The 23,720-nt window shown below is 44.7% G+C and overlaps 1 protein-coding gene across 1 annotated transcript in view; it reads left to right on the forward strand.

Annotated features, from left to right (window-relative positions):
- The window catches only part of LOC144758795 (uncharacterized), a 317,831-nt gene that overhangs the window by 292,546 nt on the left and 1,565 nt on the right, over positions 1 to 23,720 (forward strand). The gene's annotated exons all lie outside the window — the stretch shown is intronic.

Consider the following 23,720-nt stretch of genomic DNA (forward strand, 5'->3'; position numbering starts at 1 on the left):
AAATAGTGTCAATAACTTTCGTATGTGCTTTGCACTTCATGATAGCAATAGATGTCGGTAAGTGTATGGCATCTAACAGAGCTTGAATAAGGAGACCATGCTGAATCTTGGTTCCATGAGAAGTCATGAAACCTCTCTCCTGCCAGAGCACTCCAAAGTCGTGTACAACTCCGAATGCGTAACGTGAATCCGTGTAAATGTTAACTTTCAGGTTCTTGGCGTGTATGCAGGCTTGGGTCAGAGCAACTAGCTCTGCTGCTTGAGCAGACAGGGTGTCAATACGGTGTGTTTCTATAACTTCAGTGTCAGTAGTCACTGCATACGCGGCTACTAGTTCTCCTGTACTTGTTCTCATACATGAACCATCCACATAAAGTGTCAGGTCGGGATCTGGTAATGGAATATCTGTCAGATCTTGTCTTGGCTTTGTCATAGTGTTAACTACTTCCACACAGTCGTGTGTGGCAGGATTCGAATTAACTGACGGTAACAGTGTAGCAGGATTTAGAACGTTGCAGCGTCTGATTTCTATGTGTGGCTGGAACAGTGTCAGTTCATAACCTGTTAAACGTGCAATTGTCAAGTGCTGAGTCTGTGTTCGGTTTAAAAGAACTTCCACGGAGTGTGGAACTTGTACTGTCAAGGAATGTCCTAATACTATGGAATCACTTTGTCTGATAGCTAGTGCTGTGGCTGCAACTGACTTAAAGCACGCAGGCAGAGCCTGGGCTACAGGATCTAGTGTGCTCGAAAAATAAGCACAGGGCTTGTATTGTCCTGCTTGATCTTGTGTGAGAACAGATAATGCTGTACCTTCACGTTCTGTGACGAAAAGTGTAAAAGGCTTACTGTAGTTCGGTGTAGCTAGAACTGGAGCTTGGCATAAAGCTTTCTTTAACTCATTAAAACTAAGTGTATGTTCAGATGTCCAAGGGAGGACAGTCGATACGGCTGCCTCCTGTGTCGTTAACTGTATCAGTGGCTTGGCTAGAAATGCATACTGAGGAATCCATTGTCTGCAATAAGAAGTGAGGCCGATAAAAGCACGTACCTCCTTCTGGGTCTTGGGCTGAGGAAGACTCGCTATTAACTGGATACGGTCGGGTGTCAACTGCCTACCCCTCTTGGACAGTAAGTGGCCTAAATAGATCACTTGCTGGACACAGAATTGAAGCTTCGAAGGGGACACCTTGTGCCCCATCTCGGCAAGGAAATACAAGACTGTAAGTGATGCTCGCTCGCAAGCACGTTCAGAACGGGCTGTGATCAGTAGATCATCGACATACTGGAGCAGGGCAGTGTCAGTTGGCATGTGAATATTGTCTAGTTGTCTCTTAAGTGCTTGACTGTAAATACTTGGACTTTCTGTGAAACCTTGAGGAGCGCGTGTGAACATATAGCTCCTTCCATTTAAACAAAATCCGAAAAGAAACTGGCTGTCTGGATGAATGGGGACACTGAAAAACGCGTTCTTGAGGTCTATGACTGTAAAAAATGTGGCTTCAGAATCAATGGCTGTCAATAGGGAAGAGATATCTGGGACAACTGGGTACTGGGGAATAATACATTTATTGAGTTCTCGAAGATCAATCACTAATCGATATACTGGGGGTGCATTTGGATCAGTACGTTTCATGACTGGAATGATCGGAGAATTACATACATTGGAGTCAGTTTCTACAACTACTCCTTGAGCCATGAGCTCGTCAATAATTTTGGATAAGGCTGTTACAGCCTCAGGTGGCAATCTGTACTGTCTGATTCGTGGTAACACTACACCTGGTTTGAGAGTCACACGATGGGGTGTGATTCGCATATAACCAACATCAGTTGGACCTTGTGCCCATAGATGCTGCGGAACATTGGACAATCTTGGATCAAAATCTCGTAATACATAGTGACCCTTGAAGTCACGTAGGAACAAGCGTATTCCCTCTGGGGAGCAGCAAATAACTGCACCTAATTCTTTCAGTGTTTTAATACCTAACAGATTTTCTGGACATGACTTCGTAAGTAACAGATCAGTAGTGCGGGACAATGGACCTACTTCTAGAGTAACTGGCTTAGATATCTCGTTTACAATAGGCTTTCCTGAAAATCCAAGGGAAACATTTCTAGAGCCTGAGAGCGGAGCCCCTGGAACTTCGGCGTGACTTATAGTGGTCCTACTTGCCCCTGTATCAATTAGAAACTTTCTGTCTTTCCCTAATACTTGACTATGAACATAGGGACCCTCTTGATCTACAGGTATCTCGATGAGAGGCAAGCCTACCTCCCTCTCTAGGCTGTTTCATGAATATGGCTGATACTCTGGATACTCGGACTGTGCATACTGGTACATCTGCTGTGTAACATGCTGTGTTGCAGCAATAGGCTGCGGTGCTGGAACTATCTGTTGTGCATTCTGTGGCTGAGAAGTCTGTGAAACTTGTTCTTGTCTAGGCGGACGTGGTCTTTCTTTAGTTTTACCGGTAGCTATATTATGTTTCAGAACTGCACACTCGTTTATAAAATGACCTGGCTGTTTACAATAATTGCAGGTCCCTTTAACAGGAAGTGCAGGATGACTGGCTTGATTCGTACCCCTCTTCTGACTGTCTTGTGGAATAGATTGTGCAACTAGTACTTTCATTTTCGTGTCTTTCATACGTTTTCTTTCATGATCTTGCTCTTCTCTGATTCTATTCTGGTGATACTGAAGCATCTGTAACATCTGGGACGGGGTATTAGCTTGCCAGGTACTTTCGACTTTCAAAACTCGATTCTTAACTTGTGGACTTGAATTCTCGACTAGTTTAGTAACAAAAAGATGAGGGTATTACTCGCTACTTGTCTTGAGGCCACTGTTAATAATAAAGCATTTCTCAAATCTAGAATAAAAATCACTAGTGTCTTCGTCTTGTTTCTGTTTACAGGCTGAGATTGCATCCCAGTCTTCCTTTTTAGTGGCTAATAATCTTGGCAAAACTTGTATTAGCAGTTCTGGTAATTCTTTACATTTCTCTCCAAGACCGGTACCTGGTACTCGTATCTTATCTTCAGCTTCTAGAACTGCCCAATCGATCTTTTTCTCTCCCACCTCCCATTCTTTTTCCTTGAGTTTTTCATATACCCCTGCGGGCAACAGGACTTTTAACATTTTAATAATATCTGGATACGTGTATTCTCCCATACGGAGCATGTCCTTTAATTCTCGGTGGAACCCTGCTGGATCTTTGTCATGACAGGGAATTAATTTCTTCATCTCTAAGAGTTCCATCTTGGTAACTGGAGTGCAAACAAACACTCTTTGCATTTCACCATCCGTTGTCCTAACTGGGTGTACTTCTCGTAACGGATTCTGTCTGTCTATGTAAAAGGGTTTACTTTCTGGAGGTGAGACATGAACAAAATGCGGGTTCAGGAACGTTCTATATTTGTGGCGCTGTTCTAGAATGACACTAATTAAATCGGTACCTAGACCTTTCCATCTATACTGGAGTAACTCGTTCAGGACATCGTGTAACGGACCTGGATCAGAGTGTTGACCCTCATACAGAGTAATGAGGTGCTGGATCATATACATACCCACCAGTCGTTGCTCGGCTGGGGGCAGTTTCAGAAACATTTGTGCCACTATTTCGTCTGGAAAAGTGGTAGAATCAGTAGTCCATCGGACTGCTGATCGGGCTAGTTCTTGTTCATGCATAGTACTTAATTCACTATAACCGATTCGTGATTTCAGAATGTGATCGGTAGCTTGAAATACTTGTTCTAGAGAACCTTGTTCTGGTGCTGGATGAGGAACAGTTTTCTTGTGCTCTAGGCGTAAATGGCGGTCTGGAAATCTAGATTTTCCTACATACGCTATTCTGGCGGTATTCTCGTCGTCTACCTCTTCAGTAGAAGAGTCATTTTCTTTCTCGCTTACTTGTGCTTCTTTGCGTTTCTCGTGTAACCTTATTATTTCTTTACGGATTTTCTTGTACATACTCTCTATACTACTGATAGTTCTGTGTTTACCCTCGGCTATATTATCACTCCACCTTGTCAGGATTCTCATTTCGGCCAGATCTTTGGTCGGGTAATCTTGTTCTCTTATTAGACAATTAATCAGAAACTTTAATAGCATGAGTTGGATCTCAGCTTTCCTTTGAGACATGGCTTCGCCAATACTTTCTGGATCATCCCCTGTACGGATGAAACGATATATTCTGTCTAGATCTCCTTTCATATCCGGTAGGGTGTCCAAATACCCGGTCACCCGTCTTACACGGATGGAATATATTACTGTACTATCATCACCTGCAACTGGATCATAGCGGCATTCAGTAAGAGCTCGTCGGATATCTGCAACGGACTTATATTTGGGCGTACGCTGTAACGCACATTCATGTAACTCGGCCAACGTTCTACGTTGGTGTGGTGGCGGGGTACCAGGAGGACCTCCTCCTGCGGCCCCTAAACTGGAATCGTCGACTGATACTCTTCGTGCTGGCAGAGTGGGAAATTGTAATGTAGGCTGAACCGGGGGTACCGTAGCAGGTACTCCGGTGACTGGAGGAGCAGGATTTACATTATTTACAGGAGCTGGCGGAACAGGATTTGCATATTCTGGGACTGTGTCGTCCAAATAGGACGAGATGAGTATATCAGCTGCGGTCGGTTTGTGACGTAGCTTGGTCGGAACTAATGGTGGCGGAAAATTACTGGATGCCTCCGGGGTTGCTTTTGGCAAGCCCTCGGCAAGAAGAGGGTACATACCCTTAATAAGGGCATTCCTCTGTCTGTCTGACTGTTCGGTTTTGACTCGTTCACCTATCTCGATTAGTTCCCTTTCTTGGGCTCGTTCTAAGGATTCTCTACTTAGTTCTGACTTTCTGATTTCTTTTTCGGTTCTTTTATGAGATTCTTTGCGCCATAACTCGATGGCATCTTTCTGTGACTGTCGGGCTTTCTTTTTCCATAATGCTTCTTCTACTCGCATGATGCACTCGGCATCCCATGTGCCTGATACGGGCCATCTATACTTTTCCTCTAACTGTTTGGTATACTCTACCCATAAATCTAGATATAATATGGCACTTATGCCATGCTTCTGATACATAAAATGACTTGGACTGTCCCTAGGCGGGACAGGAACTGCTGCTTCTAACAGACCTTTTCTAGTTTTCAACTGACGTAATTTAGAAAATAAGGGCATGACTGAACTGTAATCTAGACACAATACAATACACAATGAACACGATAATTACTCCACTCTCATACCACGACATTAAAAATACATGAAGAACATTTAAAATAACAGTTCGAACAGAATACTACCTGGAATACGGAAAACAGAATACATGAATTTCTCGAGAACAGAACTGACTAGAACAGAAACTAGATGTACTGCTAAAACAGTACGAAACTTACCGGTCTCATAAAGAGACACGTCAGGACCCGCATCCACCGAAGTGGACACTTCGTTTTGGGTCTGTGTACCACCAAAACCCACGGACCAGAGTCAATTAGATTGACCCTGTCTAGATACTACCCCAGCAACGGTACTCACCGGGCAGCAAGAACGGAAGGCCTCGGACTGGACTGGACTGCTTCGACGCCGGACGGACGAACTTCGGACTTCTGTTACGGGTGGGCCTCCGGATACCTCGGACCTTGGACTCTCGGCTTGGGCTCTGGTCGGGACTCGCCGCGTTCCTCCACCGCCTCGTCTGGATGCTGGACCGCCACCTCCGTCTCCTCCGTGGGCCTGAGGGATACTTGAAGCAGAAATATCTGCACGTGCACGGTATGGTTCCGTCACGGCTGCAGAGGGTCAGGGGGCCGGCGTGGCTTCACCGGCGCGTGGGGAAAGGGCAAGTCCCTATTCGGGCGCCATTATGTGGTAAATAAATAAATAATACCTCTATTTTTGAATGAATATATGAATAACAGATAGCTCAATAAATAAGAGTCAAGATTCGAGGTAGTAGGAGTCTGCAGGTTTAATACAGCATAAGGACAGGAACAGGACAACCTGCACGGGAACAGGATGGCAGCGCTGCCGGGGGCAGGATCAAGGAACAGGAATCGGCGTAAGGGAATGGGTAACATTTAATAACAGTGCACAAGCATATATACTAAAACAATTGCATTACAGTGAATACAGTAGGCGGAGCAGTGGGTGTGGTCAATAGCAGTCGCGAAAGATAAGGGTGAAAGTGGGTGTAACAAGAGGCGTATACATAGACATGTGATGTAAACGTAACAGAATATGTCATAAATGGGGCGGAAACATGGAGGGGGCTACCTAAGGAGCCGGGACCTCTAACCTAATGGTGCGCGCAAACTGACAATGACGTGTTACTAGGAGAAGCTGGGGGCTATGAACTCTGTGCTAGGAGTAGAGACTGAAGTCTGGAGAGTCAGGGCGACATGTACCTAAACCCTATCTAGTATCTGATGTTTTAGAGAACATGTTGATATAAACTAAAAGTCAGGAGGGGAGAGGCTAACAGACTCTTAGACTGGAGCATGCATTATTCTACATGTAGTGCGTTGAAGAATATTAAATGACCATTAAATGCAGTATTTCTCTTACATGGAGACGTAAAGGCTAGACAATGACGGAAACTATTGATGCGATTCAGTAGCTTAGGAATGCAGAGAAGGAGGGCTGGACTGATAACTAGAATCATAACATACTCTTGGCAGACTCGTAGGCAGAGCCAGGCCGAGCCGGGCACTGTGAGGCAGGAAGTAAGTGAAGGGTCGAGGATACAGGTGGGGGCTGTATCGCTCCTCAGCGAGGGTTCAGGAGACAGGAGCTGAATCTGGTGTCCGGGCCCTTTTGAGGCCTAGAAACGGGGACTTTTCAATGAAATAACGTGCACACTGAGAAATGTGGCAACGTAACTTTACATAGGCCTAATACTCGTAGCTTTCACGAGAACTGGAAACTAGCATACTAGAGATGGACACAACTGTAATTGCGTCTTTAATCAAACATGGGGAATACATATGCATATTAATCATGCACACATAACATAAGATGGGGAACACGTAGGGACACAGAACATGGCAAAATTTACTTTTCCACAGCTGTGCGAATATTCGCTTGACCATGAGTAAGATAGCTTAGCATTAAAATCGCCCCAGACAGATTCCTACTGACTTGAAAGAGTCTTTGGATTTTCCAATAGATGCAATAAAATTAAACACATTTATAAAATGCATATTTGGAACAGAATGAAAATCATTGTTATAAAAATTAATTATCCAAAAGAAAACTCCCCTATTAAATAATATGCCTAGAAATTTATTGTTATCTGTATGTACAGTTTTTATGCATCCCCCTGTCTTAATATTGACCCAGATTGATAAACCCCCAAATGGTCGACCCTGCTTGGGGGTTGTTGCTAGGATGTTATGGCACTCAAACCCCTCAATATCCAATTCTTGTGTGGCACATGTTTCCTGAGATAAAAGGATATCGTGGTCTTTAATAAATTGTACCCAATCGGGCTGGTGAAGGTTAGAGTATGACCTTGCAACATTCCAGCTTAAGATATGGAGGTCTGAACTTGCTGAGGCCTTCGTTAGCATAGGGGGATAAGTGGGTTGTGGGAATAGTACACTCAGTTACTGGCAGGGCATGAGTTAACCTAATAGCAGGATCAGTATTTTCCCCAAAAGTTGATAGTCAGTCCTGGGTCTCTAATCCAGACAAGGCCTAGAACCTATTAGAGGTAGTAATTCAAGAGGAATTGTTGGTGAAAGGAGCATGACTTGGTTTGTAGAAATAACCAAGAGGTAGTGCGCATATGTTAGTGCTATTAGGTGTTATGAATTCGCAACACCTTAGTAGGTGTCTCACCAAAGAAGGTCTGCAAAAGTTAATTAGAATACTGTCCCCTTCGATATTTTTTGTAGATGCACTGACTCACCCAACCCTGCGTGCCATAATAACATCCTTTATTTCGGATACATGGAAGCTTCTTTTCCTTGATAGCCAGTCCGCACATTGATTGCGTAGCTGGTCCCATGACTCATGCTGATCCCTCTTTAAAGTAGGTACTCCTGCCAGTACCAACACATAAGGGCAAGCAGCGGGCGGCAGACTCAGGACATCCTGATTAGCCATTCATACTTGGGGCGGCAGGAACATTAATGCACGAGTTACTAGACAGCCTGTTCTGATTCGAGCTCCTGGGCCTGTTTAACCTATTAGCACCATCCCTGGTGGGGTTGGTATTTTAAATGGTTATTGGTATAGGTGGGTGGGAGAGCGGTGGACCCATTTCTATCTTTAGGCAAATGAGGCAGCCCCTGGCTTGATCGTATCTCGGGTGAAGGGGGATTGCGGGAGCAGTAACTCTGGCGGTTTGTGACACAATTTCGGCATCTAAAATACTCATATCTACAACTACTCTATCGATGGCCCTGCTCCCATCAACCTCTTTGATTTCGGACACCTTTTCCCCCACTGTCCCCTTAAAACGCTTGGCTACTAAAATAGCCACCCGCATTCTTATCCAGGGTAGATGAAAATAACTTCTGCCGAAAGAGTTTTGACCTCATTCTAAGCCAATCTTTGGAGAGGAGCTGTGTCTCCTGGAGGAGGCACAGATCTGCCTCCATGTTATCCAGGTAGGAAAGGATGGACCTCCTTTAATTGGGATTGTTGAGACCTCTCGCATTGAGAGTGTGATTTCAGTGTGGGCTGGGAAATAGGGTGCCATAGTGAGTGCACCAGCTTTGGCCCGTATTTGGGTCCCTGTGATCCCTCTTCCCCCTGAGCTCCCAACGTCTGCCCAGCCTCCATTGCCCTTTGATCGTCTCGTCAACGCCTTTAACCTGCATATCAGTTCTCCACCCTCCCCTCCCTTACCCCAACTTAGAAACCCATTAACCTCAAATTGTCCAGGGCCCGCAATTCGTACGTGTGCGTCCTTGGAAGTCGGAATAGTTGGGAACGTGTGCGTCCAGTTCCCTGTGTCTCCACACTCCCCGTGTCTCTACGCTCCCCGCAGACTTCTTCGCCGCCCACCCAGCCTTGCAAATGTCACTTATCTGTCCCTCAGTCGTTCACGGTGTCATCATGGGGGAATGTCTCCTTCGACAATGTCTCCAGCACTGCCAGTCTTTCTTGTGTCATGGTCTTGGGGTCCGGTCTCGTCGCTCGCTCTGTGCTACGCCTCCCTTAGACCTTCTGCCATCTTTCTCGAGTAGTTTTGGTCTGTGGGCCCTCTGTTTCCTCCTGGATTGGATTCTCGATGGCCAGCACCTGGCAAGTGTCCTGCATTGATCTGAGCTGGGGAAGTTTGCCCTGCCATATGAAAATCAGCCGGAAAGGGTGACCCAAAGAATACGGTATTCCTTGATTTCGAAGACGCGTGGTTGCCACTAGGAACACCCAACACTTTTGAAGGGGTATTAGAGCCAGGTAGTGGTACAAAGCTGCAGAGTGGTCCTGATATCTTAGTGGTTGCTTGTCCCTGGCAGCACGTAATATACACTCTTTTAGTTGAAAGTCTGGAATGTAAGCCAAAATATCCGGTGGGGGCACCCAGTATGCTCCTGAAGAGAACCTGCAGGTATTGTGTGATGTCTGGCCCTTCTTCTTTAGGTGGAACTCCCTTAACGCAGATGTTGTTTCGCCAAGACCGATTCTCCAGGTCTTCTGTTTGTGCCTGGAGATCGCTGTGTTGAGCCTTGAGCCGGAGTATCTCTTGCTGTAGATGCTCCACCTCCTCTTCCCGGGCTTGCTCCTGATCCTCGATGGAGGCCACACGGTCCCCAACGGCATCGACGTCCCGCCTTATCATAAGGGGGACGTTGATGCAGTTTGGGAATTTGTGGCCTCCATCGGTTATCTCCTCCATCTCCCCCACTATTTCCCTTTTTAGCATCTGCAAGTCGCCTTGTAATGCACCGAATAGCGACTCTAAAAAGGCGTGGGTAACTAGGGCTTCAGAGTGGTCCGCATCTTGACTGATTTGTGTCGTTGGGGAGAACCTCCCTTCTCTGCTGCCGGTCATCGGGAGCTTGGTCAGCATCTTTCTTAGATTCTGATCCTTCTTGCTTCTCGCTGAGAACATGGCTGCTATATCTCTTACCACATCACCAGATCGGCCTGCCTTGTCATGGGGGTCCCAGCCCCAGTGGGTGGCAGTCACCAGGTTGTCCTCCCGCTGAGCTCCACTACGATGCTGCTTGATGTTGAGGGACCGAGGTGTCACTCCCTTTCAGTCTCGTCCGGGCCTTGCTGCCTTCGAACGTCTGCTATTGCCCTGCTGGGCATCTGCTGCTTGTTCTCAATACTCTAAGCACTTTGCGCCCAATCCTGCCGTGAATCTCCATTGTAGGCCAGCAGCCCTATCTGAGCCTGGAGCACTAGATGTCTTCTTGGACCACTGCGGCTAATTCCTGCACTATGTGCTTGCAGGCGGTAGCCTCCGGTTTCCTCTGACTTGGCAGTCAGCTCCAGAGAGACTACTCCATGCCTGGGCCCCTCATCCATTGGAACCTTGTGATTCTTACAGCATTACAGTTCATATCTCATTCCCCTTATTGGATTTTGTCATTTTAGTGTCATTTTGTTCAATACATTTTGCTTTATTTTTCGATTTCGGTTTTGGGTTTCTTATTGTTTTGCATTTTGACTTTTACTTTTTTGGTTTCTGCATAAATATTTTACATATTACCTTAAGTTAAGCCTGTCTGTTTGGTGCTTAGGTACCAGGAGGTTGATCCTAGGTTAATTGAATGGCTTTGAAAGTTCACTCTGACAACGGTTGTGATTGTTCCACATCTACTGCAAATAATAATTCAGTTTCTTACAGAAACTATCTAACATTATCTGCAAAACAGGCAGTTGATAACCTACCAGGGTTGAAGCACCATGTGGACAGATTGAAATATGGTACGAGTATTGTGTGGCAATAGTATCTCTAAAAAACTTCAGCTTACAGACGAACCAAGAATCACGCTTGAATGTCATAACTTTTTAAAACAAGGTAGTCAGGAAAGTGTGGCGAATACATTGCAGCATTTTGACAGCCCCAAGCAAATTTTAGAACAGAGTGGATGTATGTTGCAGAGACGAGTCTGTTCACCCAATGTGAGTGGTGATATCCGCTTTGCTGATCTGCCTGAAGTTATGATGCTGCTTACAGTAGCGTGTCTGCTAAAAGCGATGGCGTGACTGGTGGAACTATAAAGCCAAATAAGAGAAAGTTATCTTCCGACACCGCAGTCTTCGTGACTGAGACTAGTAATGCTGATGACTCTGAGACTCACAGCAGTAATTTCTCCTTTCAGAGCGTTATTGCTGCAGATGGAGTAAAGCCAAGAAGTAAGCACATTACTAAGGTACCAAAAAAGTTTAATATTATTAATTTGTATTAACCTTTTTTTTTTTGCAGCATTTGGAAATGCATTTTCTAATTCTGTTGCTTTGTGGTTAGTTTTTTATTGAAGGCTGTTATATTCTGTTTAAAGGGAAAGATGTTGTAGTGCGTGACCTTAATGCAGCAGTTTGCATTTCCTTACCATCATTTGCTTATCCTGGAGAATCTCCAGGGTGGAGGAGTTTTGCTGTTCCAGAGTTCTTTCTTTAGCTTCTGGGCAGTTTTTGCTCTGTGGCGATCTGTGGTCCTGTTTCTCTGCTCTTCTTGTAGTAGCTCCTATCAGAGCTGCATCCTCCCGCCAACGATAATAAGATGCCAGGCATCCCCCAGCACACAACACAGCCTATGATGTGCTACATCTATCTACTCGGCGCAGTTAGAGCGCGGATAAAGTTCTCCGGACCTATCAGGCTGTGAATGTAACCTAAGGGCTTAAGATGAAATGAATGTAAAATGTAAATGTAAATTAATACTTGTATAGTGCACTACTCACCCGCAAGGGTCTCAAGGCGCTGGTACGAATACCGCTGTGGAACCCATCCTGGCTTTCCCTGTGAGGTGTCCACTCCTGGGCACCCCCAAGGTGGAGGCCAGGCATCCTTAGCGTTGTGGGGGCCGTTGTGGAGATTAAGCAAGCTATTGCCTAGAGTTGCAGAGTGGGACTCCATGATTGGCATAGGCACCGAGGCGAGAATTATCAGGCCCGTGGAATTTTTTTAGCCCAAGACCCGCCGAGGTGGGGAATTGAACCCTGGTCCCGGGCTAGACCTCTGCATCAGGGTCTGCCGCTCTAACCATTGAGCCACACTTCTCCACTTCTCCAAATGAAGAGCTTACCTCCTTCCTGAGTGGATCCAGACTGCTGTGTGCAGACCCGATAGCTGGCAGCACCCTGGAGTATGTATGTTTAAATCAGATTATGTTGGAAGTAACCTGCAATATAGTGACAGGCAGCACCCTGCCATAGAGTAGGATTTCTCATAGTATTTTATTTCCTGACACATTAATGGAGATTGTCTTTTAACTGGCAGAAGAACAACACTGACCATACATTTTTCTGGGTTTGTCTTTAAAATGACGTACACATTAGGAATGGCATTTCGTTCTGCTGGAATAATAACACAAGTTATCTTTCACTCTGCTATGATGTTGCATAGATTGTTGGCTGCAATGTATTCCATGTTTCATTCAAACGTGATTTCTACAGGGCACATATATGATTTGCTGCTGTAGAGAAATAATGGTCCCCTGTACTGTGGCAGACTCCGAAATATTGAAAAACTTCATGATTACTCCTTCAGCACTTCATAGTAAAACCTTTTTAATTTTTGACTCAATCATTTGGCAGAAACATAACCTAGTACCATTAATATAGTTGTGATGGGGAACAATTATGTGGAGTTTGGACTGGCTCGACCAGAGTGCTTGCTGACTTGGAGGAGTATGCAGTTGACCACCTTGCCTGGTCCGGTGTGGAACCAAGCCAGCGATGCTTTGCTGCAGGCTCATTTGCCCTGATAGCTGGTCAACAGTTTGAGGAGGAGGAGGTGAAGAGCTGGCTAAGTGTGCCATGAGGCTGGCCGTTCAGTACATCTCTGAGAAGTGAGCTTTGAGTCATGTAGTGTTCCTGCTCACCACGTGCAATTCACCGTCTCCAAAGCCTCAAGAATTCCTGGGTGTGAAGGGCGGCTGATTCTGATTGGGAGCTTGATAGTTTTCCAGAAACTCATGTTCTTGATTGTTCATGTTTGTCTCTTCAGTTGACAGAAGCTGCAATAAAAGTTTCTTTGTTGTTGCAAAAAAATATGAATCGCCAACGAGCCTCTGTAGGTCAAAGAATGGAAGGGCTGGGGAACTGTCAGTCATCTCACTGCTAAGCAGAGCCATGTCATGCTTCATCCTCCCATCAGGCCTCTGATTTTGACCAATATCACTTAGAACACTGGGACTTTAGAGCCCATCCTTTTAATGAGAAAAACAAAACTACAAGTCCCATAAGCAATAGTGGTGGAAGGTGTCACGCATGACCTGGGACAACATCCGATTCAGCACCTTCAGTTACATTTTTTAAGTATTTGACACAATATTGAATTCATAACCTTTGTTTTTTATGGTCATGAGTCACCAGAATACTAAAAACGCGTCTTTTATTTTGAAGGTCAATTAAATAATGGTCACCAGCTTGGAAGCTCTGTTAAATCTTCAGTATTTGTCATTGATCTCCACATGTGGCTGGTTTGGGTCTGCCCCTGCATCGTTCCAGATAACTCGCACAGGTAAGGAGCTTGTAGCAGCAACATAAAACAGACAAATCACTGTATACTGTTTTCAGAGGTTCAGTCCCAGCGACATTATCTGTAACTGAACGCAGACACCCTAGGAAGCATGTGCTTTTAAGACAAGTTACGTTCCCTCACCTGAAGGTGACATGCTTCATCATTGGGTTATACTCCTCACCAGGCCGGCGCTACAATGCCTGGCGGGCACCACTAGAGGGCACTTTGTCGCACATCTTTTATTAAGTACGCCGGATGAGCATAGTAGGACAGAGGATGTTGTGTCATAAGATGTGAGATTGGTGAAGTCTGATATTAAGATCAACTATCGACCAGTTGCCACAATATAGTTAACCCCTTCGCTGCGGCGGCTATTCTGCCGCAGCGCTAAGGGGGAGGGGGGCCGCGCAGCGTTCACATGCTGGTGACGGAAGCGCTCCGTCAACAGCCTCGGGTGAGCTGTGCTGATGACGGAGCGGTTCCGTCATGGACCCGCCCTCTCAATAGAACGCGCCGCGCAGGCGCGTCGGGCGGGCCATGACGGAACCGCTCCGTCATCAGCACAGCGACACCGCGGCTGATGACGGAGCGGTTCTGTCATCAGCATCGATGCGGTTAATGTGATCTTCCTGGTCCATGTTGAGATTAAAAACAGTGGAAGAGAAATTGAGGAACTAATGGCCCCTATCACTGTGTGAAAGTGTCGATCACCTATGGACCTGCTGGTAAGCTGGGGTCTATACTTCAGGTCAACGTTTTTCATGCCTTGTGTAGTCATGGAGCAATCTGTTGGCATTTCATAAGGACCAAATATGGGAAAATGGGTAAATGTGACCTAATCTTCTCCACAGCGTGAGGAGCTCTGTAACTCAAAGCCTTGCACCATGCATAGGTGATAAGGTGCATATTACTATCTTACTGCAACAGGTGAGCACTGTCTAACAGAGTGCACTAGATACGGAAACCCTCCTAAAATTCAGGACATATTGACTTATCCAATAGCGAAGACGCCGCATCAGACGGCACCTGGTTTGAAAAGCACATGCTTCCTAGGGTGCCAGCGTTCAGTTAGAGATAATGTCTGTGGGACTGACCCTCCAGAACAGTATACTGTAAGTTGATTTATATGAAGAATGTGTATTCTGGACTGTCATTTCCCTCGTCATCTCTTATGATATGTAAAATAAAACACAATACACCTAGAGGCCAACACATCTATCATACATTTAATGCAAAAATAGCAAAAGGCCAAGCAAACTAACAAGTGACAATTGCCGTTGCAATGGACCAGAGCATCCACCCTATAGCAAGTTGGAGTATATAATACTAATGCTACACAATGTATTTTATACACTTTTCTCCTAATACAAGTCAAGAAAACATGAACACGTGATAGAAACAGTTACTGAAACGACACTAATGAGTAGGAGGCAGGATCTTCTCTCGAGAGGAATGTGAGGAGTCTGTGAGGTGCAGATAAAAGATACGCAGACTAACTGCAGAATTCACTGTTTCTGGAAATAACACTTCTGTTTGTCAATATTCAATTTACTACAAGATGCATGAAAGTGTGCAGATGGATATCACTAAATAAAATGGTTCTGGGCCCTAATAGAATCATATAACTTTGCAGGCATATTAAGGCGAACAGACACATCAAATTAATATAAGAATATTGTAATTTGGTAATGTAATATATCTATGCACGTTGTGGCATTCATGTGTAACCAACAATCGGTGTTATGCTTTCTCAATTCCTTCTTCCCAGTGGCCACTGCTATGCTGCTATTCAGCAGTGCCTCCTGTGACCTGGAATCCTGTATTTAGTCAACTCCGTTCACTGGTGCCACTCACACCCCCACCACCCTTGGGCCTGTTATTCTTTTAGCCAGCTCCAGTCAGTAGTGGCCCCTTGGACCTGTATGTAAGCCTACTAGTCGGCTCCTGTTAGTACTGGCCTCCTGGGACCTGTTATCATTCTAGCCAACTTGAGTCATTAGTAGCACTTTGGGACTAGTGATCATACTAACCAGCTTCAGTCAGTATTGGCTCCCTGAGACCTATTATCCTGGTAAGTAACTCCAGTCAAAAGTGACCCCTGTACCTTAAATCCTGCAAATATTCAAAACCAGAGGTCAACTCTACTGCCAACCAGTTCCAGTCAATATTGCCATGTATTGTTACCCTGCTTGTAATGAATAACAGAGGCGAGCGTTGTTGCTAGCCAGCTCCAGTCACCAGTGCCCGTCACATATTATCCTCAATAGGATCAATGCCCAAGGCCTGTGCAGCTGCTAACCTGCCCTAGTCAGCAGTGACTTCCCGGCCCTGTTATTCTGCATATAATCAGCAAGGCTTCGGCCCTAATAACACTCACCCCACATCCTAATGGTATATTAGCAATGTAATTTATTTAGATCATACAGTAGTTACCGCACTATATCACACGATCCCAAAAACAAAGAAAATAAAAATTTGCCTAACCGTTCAGCACTCCACCGTGTCAAAAATGACCAAATCACACCAAGCACTATAGCCTGCCACATCACATGGCACACTCAGCCACAACATGACAAGATACCACGGCAGGGATTTGGGGCCATTAATCCTCTGTTTGAGGCTTGTATGCTGTAGATGCACATGCTTCGCATACTCCTGCCATCTCGTGTTGGGTCCGGATGTTTGCAAGTTGTTTCATTATTACCCCTAGATTTATATTCCGGCATAAAAATTACCTGCACCACTTAACAAATCTCTATTTGTTTCATCCCCTCTGATACTCTCCCTCTTTGCTCTATTTGTTTCCAATTGTGATGGCTTATTTTCCACCTGTTTATTACTTTCCTCCACTTCCAGCATTTCTAAGGACTGAATTTTCCCATTCTCTATCATTTTTATACTATCAACTTGATTGTTTAGGCATTTATTTTTCATATCTGCTTGTACCTCCGATAGATCCCTATTAAATAGAGGGTAAAAGGGTTTTGTTGGAGACATATGTTTACCCTCACCTTCACAATATGATATTTGGTCATGGTTATTTCCAGTGTTCAATCTCACTATATCTGATGCATTTGTATTTGTTATACTTTTAAAAGCTTTATTTCTTGCTTTCCGTTGTTTTTTCCTCTGTCTTTTTGATAGATGAACTTCCGGAGCTGCGTCTGTCATTGTTGATTGTGTCGGTTTATCACTTCTTGATCTTTTGTTTTATCATCTATTTTTTCTTTAACAACAACAGTATTGGCTTTACATTTTATTGTACCTTTAAAGGGGTAGTCGGTCTTGATGGTTTGAATTCCCACATTAGGAAAATTCACTTTTACATCGTCAATTATTGTTTTTAAAATACCCGGAATGGTAGCTAGTTTGTTAGTTAGTGGGGCACAACTACACTCTGCATATGTAGATATTGACTGAGATTGTGCCCTTACTATTAGATCATTTTGTGTTGTTATCTTCTGCTCAATTCCGGTAACAGAGGATGCCATAGCACTCGAGATCTATTTGGACCTCCTTTTTGTTGGACTGATATGTTAAAGCTTCCAGAGTTAATTACGAGGTTTTGAAGAATAAATCCCAAATTGCTCCCGCGTTCGCACATCCTGGTACCTGAGTACCTGGGCTATGGTGTTGCCCATTTATGAATGATAGGTCCTTATACTTCTCTTTTTGTGGTCCTTGAAAATCATGTCCCTCGTAACAAGAATGAATGAATTGTGGACTACTATTCAAAACGTCTTTATGATACGGAGTACTCCAACCCTGCAGAGTTTCTGGGTTGCTGTTGTATTCGTCCTTATTAATTTGAGATGCATTATTTTGATTATATTTCGGCTGGTCCTGTTTTTTAACTGAATTCATTTTAGACAGAGTAAGATCCGATTTCAGTGGGGTATTGGCTTCCCTTATGATTTTCACCCCACCATTTAGTTCATTTGGAGCTTCTTGCTCTGGTTGATTTATTTGGCCCAATTAGATGGTTCCCCTACACCGTTAGCTTTTCTGATTTTTACTTGCACTTCGATTGGCTCTGGCTTCCTAGTTGGTAGTAATTGCTGAGTATCTCCCATTGTTAGATTTGTGCATTTTGCATGGAATAGTTAACATCTCTAGGTCCGTTATTTGACCCCAGTGGTTGACTTGGTCCTTAGTTGAATTTGACTTTCGTTCGACTTCAGCTTCAGACTCAGGGTGGCCTGGTTCACTTACTCCTTGCTTAGGGGATATAATATTTGTTCCACTCAATGGTTTAATTGGAGTTTGAAGATCACATGGGTCAGTTAGCAATGTTAGCATAGCACCAGTTGGGTCTTTCATAAAATCAAACTTTGACGGTGACTTTCCCAGTTTCCCAAATGTATGGACCTTAGATGATTTAAAGGAGTGTATGTCACCTGCCTGTTTTATTTAAAACTTATCTAATATTACTGTTTGTTGTATTTTTCTTTTCCTTTTGCTTGGAGGGAAAGGTGGCCGCTCCTTTCCTGACCTCATAATACACCCTCTAAGGTGAAGAAGTCTTGCTTCTTTCAGAGAATCAAACGGGCCAGTGACAAGACCAAAGGGTTCTTTTATAGTACAAAAACACCTCCAAACACCTCCAAGGGAAAACACCTCCAAGGCACACCTCAGTACAGAATCCGCCGGTGCTGCCGGTTACTTATTTATTTAATTAATCAGTTGATTAATAGCCGGGCTCCGGGTAGGGCAGTAGTCTAGGCATGATGAGTAATTCAGGGTCGAGGGGTGCTTCAACAGGGTCAAAGTCTATTGTCAATTTACCCTTTGCATAATTTCTCAGATTTTGTTTTACAGACTTATTACAGACTCCAATGGCTCAGCGACTTACGGACTGATCAACCTTAACTACTCGCCACACGCCACACACCTCTTGCCACTTGTCACTCACCACTCACTGTTCATTGCTTGTTCATTGCTATTCATCGCTGTCAAGAGTACAAGGGAGAATGCTGGCAATCGTTCAGGAGCAAGAGCGGGATCCAGAGCCAGTCCCACTACCGACAGCAGATGTAGGCACTTCACTCCACTCCTCTGCTCAGCTCTGCTCAATGCTTAGTAAATACGTAAAATCAGGTGGCAGGCCAAGGCTCCTCTGTGCCCTCTGTGCTCCTCTGTGCCTCTGTGCCCTGCAGCAGCCACCGCACCAGCAGCACCACAGGCCAAGGCTCCTTTGACCCCTGCAGCGGCCGCCACACGAGCAGCACCAGCAGCGCCTTAGCACCCCGGTGACGGCAGCGGCCGTTCCTGCCCCCACAGCAGATCCATCAAACTTAAAGCGCCCGTATAACAGGACGCAGGAGAAACCTTCGGGAGCGGGACCGGTCACAAAACAAGCCCGGGCAGTCGTCCCAGGCTCCGCTCCTCTTGCTCGTTAACTCGTCCTCGGATCAGCCCCTCGGCTCTACTCAATACGCTCTGAACTCAACGCCGAATCATAGGCCGACAATGACCATGAACACCAACAGAGGGAAGAATTGTTTTCCCCGAGTTAGTAAAAAAAAAAACATAATCTTGGCTGCGTCTGCTGCACTCAGAGTCTTATGCGTCTTATCAGTCTAAATTTTCTGTCTGGAAAAAAATGGTGTCCTAATTTTCTGCACCCAGTAAATCCAGGTGCAGAACCACTGATAATCAGGTGGAATAAAATGAACACATGAAAGTACGCCTTAATTTCATTGCCCTTGATTCATACTCGGGACCATAGTTGAGGGATTGGTCTAGGCATAGTCCTCGCAGCACACAATATATTTGCTTGAGGCTGAGGCCAAAACTCAAAAGTCAGGATACCAGATACACGTAGGTAGTAACTCAGGGCAGGGGAAAATGCCTGTTGTCCTTGGAGGAGTCCTTCCTGTCCCAGAAATCTGCATTACAAATTAATTAATAGTGTATATTTTTTTAATATCAGTTTGGTGCCAGTCCATATGACTTTAATATCTGCCTTTAGGATTCTATGTTACAAATCCATAGGGTACATGTATCCTTTGTGAGCTTAATAAAATGCTGAAAATTCTACAAATCCTCACTCCTACATTCAAGTACTCTCATGCTACCATTCTACACTCTGCACTGTCTGAAAAACAGCTTAACATCTTCAAAATTCTGCATTAATTTGGCTTGTAAATTATATTTTTGGAAATGTACATGTATTATCTATTTAATTTTATTACTATAGGTGATTGAAATTACGGACGGAGAAAGCTGGATTTAGCACTAAGCAACTGTATGTCAGTGCCATAAGAAGGATTATTTTGAAAAACTGAAGGACATCCAGCATTCTACGTTTAAACAATTTCCAAAAATCTAAGTGTGGCGAGGAAAGTACTATACCTGTAAGTGAAGTATCTAATTTTGCATTTCATTAACCCAGAGCAAAGCCATATCTGTGCACCCAGCATTAGAAATAATGTAGAAAGACCGCTTCAGCATCCTCATCTGAAATATTATCAGAAAGACAAATTGCCTCAGCATGACAGAATAACGTTCATCTGAAGCATCATGTAATTCTAGAGAGGAAGCACACACTGCATAAAAGAAAGTTACAACAAAAGGTTTCTTCTGGATACCATCAAAGAAAAGACACTGAAAGAAGACTTCGAAGCTGACACGTTAATAACCAAAAGATTGGAAAATCAACTTTGTTCAACAACCGTTTTTAACAAGTTACGCAAGTTTAAGACTATCTGCCTCAGGATTTAACACCTCGACCCACTGTGCTCATTCTTGCGAAAACCTTAAAAATTCACCACTTTATTGTGTTCATGACCATCTCAGATTGTTTCCTTTTTATTGTGTACTGTTCTGTAATTCTATGTAAATCGCCTCAACATTATCTGTTGTGCAGGAGTGATATGTAAAATTGTTAAATATAAAAATGGATTAAGGGAGCACCATTGCGTTATAGCTAATGTAAATAAATCCTCGTCTTCAGAACTACAAACCTTAACCTTTCACCAAACATAGAAAGGGTAAAAGGAACTGATGTTCTGCGACTAATGATCCACAATAGTACTGTGCACGTTCTAACGCACTCAGTTACTGCTCTTACGTCAGTGCAAAAAGGTACTTATCAGTTTAATCATTAAATATCTGACTAACACCTTATTACTGCATTATTATTATTATTATTATTATTTATTTTTATAAAGCGCGATAGTCACCCGGAGGTATCCCAGCGCTAAAGAACCATGAATTCACCAGGTCGAAGGGGGAGAACTAAGCAGAGAAAAAAAAGGGAGGGGGAGTACAGATTTAGGGAAAAAGATGGGTTTTTAACAGTTTCCTGAAGCGCAGGTATTGAGGTTCAAGACGTAAATTACGGGGAAGTGAGTTCCAAAGGCGGGAGGCTTGTACTGAGAAACGTCTACCTCCTGCTCGGGTTTTCCTGAATCTAGGGATGTTGGAAAAATTTTCTGCATTGGAGCGGAGGGACCTAGAGTTCCTATAGGGAGTGATGATGTTACTGAGAACAGGAGGGCCTTGATTCTGCAGCGTTTTATGAACAAGACATAGGGCTTTGAATTTGACTCTCTCCCTTATGGGGAGCCAATGGAGGAGTTTAAGAGCGGGCTTGGCAGATGATCTAGCCGGGGTGTTAGTGATGATCCGGGCAGCCGTGTTCTGAATTATCTGCAGTCTGGTGAGGGTCGCTTCGGGGGCACCCATGTAAATCACATTGCTATAGTCCAATCTCGATATGATGAGACCTTGGACTAAAAGTTTTTGGGATTTAGGGGGAAGAAGGGGCAGAACTTTCCTCAGAGATTTTAAGAGGCCGAAGCAGGTCCCTGCCACCTTCTTTGATTGTGAGGTAAAGGAGAGATCGGAATCGATCCACACACCCAAACTTTTCACCTCTTTTTTTGGATCAGGGGGTGGACCCAAACAGGCTGGCCAGCTGTCCAGGGGAAGTGAGGCTCCTTCCGGGCCTAGTATAAGGACCTCGGTTTTTGTCCCGTTGAGTTTTAAGGCTGATCTGTTCATCCAATGATGGACCTGCATAAGGCAGTTGAACAGATCAGCTTTCTGTTGCTTGGGATGGGATAGAGACACCACAAGTTGAGTGTCGTCGGCGTAGCTGACGACGCTCACTCCGAAAGGGATGATAACCTCCTCCAATGTGGACATATAGATATTAAATAAAGTGGGACTCAGGGAGGAGCCCTGAGGCACACCACATTGGAGGGGCATTTCGGAGGAGCGGGCGTTCTTTTCCCAGATCTGGTAGGACCGTTGGGCCAGGAAGGATGAAAGCCAGGATAGGGCTGTACCTTTCACTCCCACCCCAGCCAATCTTTTGATAAGAAGTTGGTGGTCAACTGTATCGAACGCTGCACTAAGGTCGAGGAGGATCACTGCCACTGATCCTCCCCCATCCAATAGTGCTCTTGCCTCCTCTACAGCAGCCAAAAGGGCGATATCCGTGCCCTGTCCAGGTCGGAAACCTGTCTGGGAGCTTTTTAATTTATTATTGGCCTCTAGGAACTGAGAAAGTCTCCTATTGACCAGTTTTTCTGCGACCTTGCTCACTCCCGGCAGTAGGGAGATAGGTCGGTAATTAGTTAGGTTCTCGGGGTCCAGTGTAGGTTTCTTCAGCAGGGCTTTCACCACCGCCTTCTTCCAGCTTGAGGGTACGGTTCCTTGTTGGAGTGAGGTGTTAATCAGGTGGGTAAGGGAGGGGATGATGGTGGGGGCTACCTCTTTAAGGATACGGAGGGGAGCAGGGTCGCTAGGGGAGCCGCTCTTCATAGAGTTGAACACATTACTCACCTCGTCTACCGTGACCTGGCCCCACGTGGACAGGCAGGTGGTGGTGTGTGGACAAGTGATATTTTCCTCAGGGCTGGAGGGGGGAATAGATTCCAGAATTAGTCTAATTTTGTCGTGGAAGAAATTGGCTAGTTTCTGGCATTTCTCCAGATCGGCTTTAGGATCGGCCGTGGGTCCCGTTCCTTGTCCTTGGGGTTTAGACAGCTCTTTAAGGATTGCGTATGCTTCCTTACTGGAGCAGCCTGCTTTCTCTATTCTCTCCTGAAAAAACATGCTTTTGGTTTTATGAATGGCAGTTTTATAGTTCAGGAGAGAAATAGAGTAGAGGTTCTTGTTGGTCGATGTTTTATCGCGCCTCCAGGAGCGTTCGGTTTTTTTACACTCTTGACGTAGAGTTTTAAGCTCAGTAGTGTACCATAGAGCTGGTGATATTCTTTTAGGTTGTTTCCGAGTGGTAGTTATCGGGAGCAATGTATCCAGAGAAGAAGTGATCCAGTTGCTGAATTGACTGTCAGCTATATTGGGATCAGATGAGAGCGCAGGGGTGGACTCTGCAAGAGAGGTGGCCCAAGTCTCCGGGGATAGTTTGCGCCATTGTCGGTCGGTGACTTGGATTTTAGGGATCGAGTCAGTGGAAGTGGGGATTTCCCAAGAAAAGGGTACCAAAAAGTGGTCAGTCCAGGGTAAGGTCACCGATGGGTCAGTAGTCATAGTTGCTATGTTGGTGAGGATCGGGTCCAATAGATGGCCTTTCTCATGAGTGGGCTCTTTATTCACTAGACGGATGTCTAGAGATGTTAAGTCGCTCCTAATGTCCGATGCTGCTCGATCCGTGGGGTCCAAGAAATGAAAATTCAGGTCACCTAATATAAGGAAATTGGGGGCAGAGGAAGCTAGTTGTGAACCGGATTCAACAACAGCATTGCTAAGAACCTATACAAATAGATTGGAGAAAAACTTCAGTCACAAAGTAAGTTGCTGCCTGAGATGCTATTACCTAAAGACTATTATCTGCTAGAAACATTTCAACAGGTGTTACAGGGCTGCTTCAGATATATTTTGCTCAATTCAAGTGTTAAGAAGATTACACACAATTTCTTTTAGAGATAAATGCTGAACATTATCTAAACAAGCCCAACTCTAAAATCAGGTTCACTCTTACCGTGGCATATAAGCAAGAGAAAACACCTTATAAAAACACGGACTGTGAGAACAAATTCATTGTTCAAACCCGCCTCAATCGAGGCAAAATAAACAAAGTTGGGGAAAAAAGTTA

The sequence above is a fragment of the Lissotriton helveticus genome, chromosome 1_1, assembly GCF_964261635.1.
Source record: "Lissotriton helveticus chromosome 1_1, aLisHel1.1, whole genome shotgun sequence".
NCBI classification, from domain to species: Eukaryota; Metazoa; Chordata; class Amphibia; order Caudata; family Salamandridae; genus Lissotriton; species Lissotriton helveticus.